The sequence below is a fragment of the Triticum aestivum genome, chromosome 7B (assembly GCF_018294505.1).
Source record: "Triticum aestivum cultivar Chinese Spring chromosome 7B, IWGSC CS RefSeq v2.1, whole genome shotgun sequence".
NCBI lineage: Eukaryota > Viridiplantae > Streptophyta > Magnoliopsida > Poales > Poaceae > Triticum > Triticum aestivum.
Window position 1 is genome coordinate 738887531 of NC_057813.1, and position 6150 is coordinate 738893680.

Genomic DNA, 6150 nt, shown 5'->3' on the forward strand with positions numbered 1-6150 from the left:
AAGTGTCCCTTCTTGCCCTTGCCCTTCTTGAAACTAGTGGTTTCACCAACCATCAACAATTGATGCTCCTTCTTGATTTCTACTTTCGCGGTGTCAAACATCGTGAATACCTCAAAGATCATCTATCCCTGATATGTTATAGTTCATCACGAAGCTCTAGCAGCTTGGTGGCAATGACTTTGGAGAAACATCACTATCTCATCTGGAAGATCAACTCCCACTCGATTCAAGTGATTGTTGCACTCATACAATCTGAGCACAATCTCAACGATTGAGCTTTTCTCCGTTATTTTGCAGGCTAAGAAAATTGTCGGAGGTCTCATACCTCTTGACGTGGGCACGAGCCTGAAATCCCAATTTCAGCCCTCGAAACATCTCATATGTTCCGCGATGTTTTGAAAAACGTCTTTGGTGCCTCGACTCTAAACCGTTTAACTGAACTATCACGTAGTTATCAAAACGTGTATGTCCGATGTTCGCAACATCCATAGACGACGATTGGGGTTCAGCACACTAAGCGGTGCATTAGGGACATAAGCTTTCTACTTTCCACATAATCGCTACTGTCAACTTTCAACTATATTTTCTCTAGGAACATATCTAAACAGTGGAACTAAAGCGCGAGCTTACGACATAATTTGCAAAGATCTTTTGACTATGTTCAGGATAATTAAATTCATCTCATGAACTCCCACTCAGATAGACATCCCTCTAGTCATCTAAGTGATTACATGATCCGAGTCAACTAGGCTGTGTCCGATCATCACGTGAGACGGACTAGTCATCATCGGTGAACATCTTCATGTTGATCGTATCCTCCATACGACTCATGCTCGACCTTTCGGTCTCTTGTGTTCCGAGGCCATGTCTGTACATGCTAGGCTCGTCAAGTTAACCTAAGTGTTTCGCGTGTGTAAATCTGGCTTACACCCGTTGTATGTGAACGTAAGAATCTATCACACCCGATCATCACGTGGTGCTTCGAAACGACGAACTTTCGCAACGGTGCACAGTTAGGGGGAACACTTTCTTGAAATTTTAATGAGGGATCATCTTATTTACTACCGTCGTTCTAAGCAAATAAGATGCATAAACATGATAAACATCACATGCAATCAAATAGTGACATGATATGGCCAATATCATTTTGCTCCTTTTGATCTCCATCTTCGGGGCTCCATGATCATCATCGTCACCGGCATGACACCATGATCTCCATCATCATGATCTCCATCATCGTGTCTCCATGAAGTTGTCTCGCCAACTTATTACTTCTACTACTATGGCTACCGGTTAGCAATAAAGTAAAGTAATTACATGGCGTTGTTCAATGACACGCAGGTCATACAATAAATAAAGACAACTCCTATGGCTCCTGCCGGTTGTCATACTCATCGACATGCAAGTCGTGATTCCTATTACAAGAACATGATCAATCTCATACATCACATATCATTCATCACATTCTTCTTGGCCATATCACATCACATAGCATACCCTGCAAAAACAAGTTAGACGTCCTCTAATTGTTGTTTGCATGTTTTACGTGGCTGCTATGGGTTTCTAGCAAGAACGTTTCTTACCTACGCAAAACCACAACGTGATATGCCAATTGATATTTACCCTTCATAAGGACCCTTTTCATCGAATCCGTTCCGACTAAAGTGGTTGAGACTGGCACCCGCTAGCCACCTTATGCACCAAGTGCATGTCAGTCGGTGGAACCTGTCTCACGTAAGAGTACGTGTAAGGTCGGTCCGGGCCGCTTCATCCCACAATACCGTCGAAACAAGATTGGACTAGTAATGGTAAGCATATTGAACAAAATCAACGCCAACAACTACTTTGTGTTCTACTCGTGCAAAGAATCTACGCAATAGACCTAGCTCATGATGCCACTGTTGGGGAACGTAGCAGAAATTCAAAAAATTTCCTACATGTCACCAAGATCTATCTATGGAGAAACCAGCAACGAGAGGAAGGAGAGTGCATCTAGATACCCTTGTAGATCGCTAAGCGCAAGCGTTCAAGCGAACGGGGTTGAAGGAGTTGTACTCGTCGTGATCCAAATCACCAAAGATCCTAGTGCCGAACGGAGGCACCTCCGCGTTCAACACACGTACAGCCCGGTGACATCTCCCATGCCTTGATCCAGCAAGGAGAGAGGGAGAGGTTGAGGAAGACTCCATCCAGCAGCAGCACAACGGCGTGGTGGTGATGGAGGACCGTGGCAATCCTGCAGGGCTTCGCCAAGCACCGCGGGAGAGGAGGAGTACTTGGGAGAGGGGTAGGGCTGCGCCAGAACATGTGGTGCGGCTGCCCTCCCACCCCCCACATATATATAGGGGCAAGGGAGAGGGGGGCCGGCCCCCTCAGATCCAATCTGAGGAGGGGGCGGCGGCCAAGGGGGGGAAGGAGTGCCTCCCAAGTCAAGTGGAGGCCCTCCCCTTTAGGGTTTTCCCCTTCCCATGCGCATGGGCCTTGGGGGGGCTGGTGCCCCTGGCCCATTAAGGCTAGGGCGCCCCCCTACAGCCCATGCTACTATATTGGAAGTGGTGGAACAATTTCCGGACCTCCGGACCCCTCCGGAATCCTCTGGAACCTTCTGGAAGCTTCCCGGTACAATACCGAAAAAACCCGAACTTTTTCCGGAACCCGAACAACAACTTTCCATATATAAATCTTTACCTTCGGACCATTCCAGAACTCCTCGTGACATCCGGGATCTCATCCGGGACTCCGAACAACATTCGGTAACCACATACAAACTTCCTTTATAACCCTAGCGTCATCGAACCTTAAGTGTGTAGACCCTACGGGTTCGGGAACCATGCAGACATGACCGAGACGTTCTCCGGTCAATAACCAACAGCGGGATCTGGATATCCATGTTGGATCCCACATGTTCCACGATAATCTCATCGGATGAACCACGATGTCAAGGACTCAATCAATCCCGTATACAATTCCCTTTGTCTAGTGGTATAGTACTTGCCCGAGATTCGATCGTGGGTATACCGATACCTTGTTCAATCTCGTTACCGGCAAGTCTCTTTACTTGTTCCCGCAACACATCATCCTGTGATCAACTCCTTGGTCACATTGTGCACATTATGATGATGTCCTATTGAGTGGGCCCAGAGATACCTCTCCGTTAACCGGAGTGACAAATCCCAGTCTCGATTCGTGCCAACCCAACAGACACTTTCGGAGATACCTGTAGTGCACCTTTATAGCCACCCAGTTACGTTGTGACGTTTGGTACACCCAAAGCATTACTACGGTATCCTGGAGTTGCACAATCTCATGGTCTAAGGAAATGATACTTGACATTAGAAAAGCTTTAGCATACGAACTACACGATCTTTAGTGCTAGGCTTAGGATTGGGTCTTGTCCATCACATCATTCTCCTAATGATGTGATCCCGTTATCAACGACATCCAATGTCCATGGTCAGGAAACCGTGACCATCTGTTGATCAACGAGCTAGTCAATTAGAGGCTTACTAGGGACATGGTGTTGTCTATGTACCCACACATGTATCTGAGTTTCCTTTCAATACAATTATAGCATGGATAATAAACGATTATCATGAACAAGGAAATATAATAATAACTAATTTATTATTGCCTCTAGGGCATATTTCCAATAGATGCCTGTCCCACACAATAACATAGTACATTAGTAACTTTTTTTGGGATCCTCTGTCCGGATTGTTCTAATCCGGACAGAGTATCAGGGGCTATTGTCTATACATGGGTTCAACCTTGCATATAAAAAACTTGTTAGAGAATTACATCACATATCTCAAAGCCCATCAATAGGCCGTTGAAGGCTCCGCTCAGTCCGCTTTTCATAGACTGAATCTTTTCCTTAACCGCCCCCATCAGGGTGTGGTGTTCCTCCATGATGGAAGCACGTTGAAGCGCTTCCTCCAGAGTATAAGCGGCCTCCGGATTAATAGAGGCCGCCGATGGAGCTGTTGCTCCTCCCCCCTCTGTCAAAGGGGGTTGCTGATCCAAACCCGGAGCCATATTCGTCTTCGGGGTGGTGTTCGGTGGGGGCCCGAGCTGTTGAGACCCCCCACCTTCGGTGGTTATGGGGGCCACCGTCCCCCGGTCTACAGCATCCGAGGTATTAACCTTGGCGCCTACTGGACGGCCTCGTCCGCCCCTCCTCGTCCAGGAGAGGTCCATTGGGACGACACCTCAGTGTCCTCCATGGCAGGGGGGGGAGGGCCGGCGATAGTCTGTCACTCTCCACCTTTTCAGGCGCCAGAGAGTTCCCCGACGATGATGAGGTGTTCAGAATATTGTGTGGAGGTCTGAAAAGTAAACAAAGTCATCATTTATATGACAAAGGCAGGTAAGCAGGAGTTGAACAAGTAAGGTTTGGGTACTTATGATTCAGACAGGGGCTTAACCCTGGGGGCTCTCCTCGGGCTATGTTCGGACTCCGAGTCCGAACTAACCGAGGGGGTAACCTTCTTCCTCTTCGGTGTCGCCTCCTCGGATTCTTGGAGGCAGTCCTCTTCTTCCTCCTTGTTTTACGAGGGGAGTCGCTCTCCACCACCTCCTCCTCCTCTTCGTCCTCGTATTCCTCATGGGAGAAGACGGCCTTGGTTTCTCCGGACACAGCATCCAAAGGACCTCTGCGACAGTGCCCGCCCTTGGGCTCCTTGCCCTTCTTCTTGCCCTTCTTCTCCGGCGCTTGGTAGGGCGCCGGGACCAGGGACGGAGCTAGAAATTTGGTATAGGGGGGCGAGTTCCACAATTGAGCTCTAGTAGAGTAATGAGCTAAAAATTGAACATTTAGAGTGTGTGAAACAATGCTTAACCTCAACTCATGTTTTTGTTAATGTTTGGTACACAAGAAGATAATACAAATTTTCCACTTTGACAAAGACAAATTAGTTCCCAGATTAGTTATATAGAAAAATTGGGTACACCATGCTATAACTAATTCATTCCAACTCCAATTTTTATGTTGATCAATCAACGATTATTCATGTTAGACAACAAAAATTAGAGATTTTAGACACGGCTAATTAATAATAAGACTGAAAGTACCATAGAGGCCTAAATGACGGCGTGTATCATCATGTACGTGAACAAATCGGGTCGTGCTTCCCCTAATCCCCTACATGTTGGTTAATGACAAATGATTGATTGAGGGTCTCAATGCTTGGACTGTTAGGCGCAAGTGCCCTGGCATATGTTTTCCATTGTTCTCTTCTCCTAATCACCTTCATATCTACACACGCACATTTGGATAATCAAGTATATTTCCTAATTACTTTCAACTGTTTGTAGTAGTTTTTACTGGCACAAACCGCACAGATTTGATCAAATTAAAAATTAAGAGATGAACTAAAGGAGTAAGGATTAATTGTGCACCTATTTCAGTTTCTGATTTGAAACTGCAGCAAATTCACCCTGGCGGCAATAGGCGGAGATTGAAGTGGAGTACAGGTAGAAAGATCTCGTGTTGTTGCCACTCATTCGTGCGCCTGGTCTGCCGGCATGTCTCGGGCGGCCCCTTCCCTTCCGCCCTTCTCAATGACAACGTGATGGAGAGATCCGATCAGGATCAGCAGCCAGCACTTGCAGCTGCGGGCGTCGGTTTAGAACTTTAGATCATAGAAGCGGCGTAACGAAGAGGTAAGCGATATGTGCGTTTATTTTAGGCTTAGCGATATGTGCGTGACTAGTTGATTTTTTTTAGGTGAAACTAGGGCTTTATTCATCAACCAAAACAGACGGAATACAGATAATGTCTGGTAAGTTCCCTAGCCACACATGTCGACCAACAGGGAGTGTCGAGGCTGCCTTTGCCAAGGCATGTGCCTCAACATTTGCCTCCCTATTCTCAAAACGAAAGACAACTTTAACAAAATCAAAAGTTCTAGTTCTAATTTCATCCAAAACTAAAGCATAAGAAGAAGATGGCGCAGAGTCATTAATATCTGAAACGACTTGCGAGCAATCCGAAGCTATTATCGCATGTGATTGTAGGAGATCTTGAGCAAGAGCGGGGGCCTCGTTGCATGCTTGAACTTCCAAACTTGCTGCCTCCACTAGGCCATCAAATAACACTGCTGACGAACCTATATAGCAGCCATTTTTGTCCCTGCATATTGCCGCGCTTGC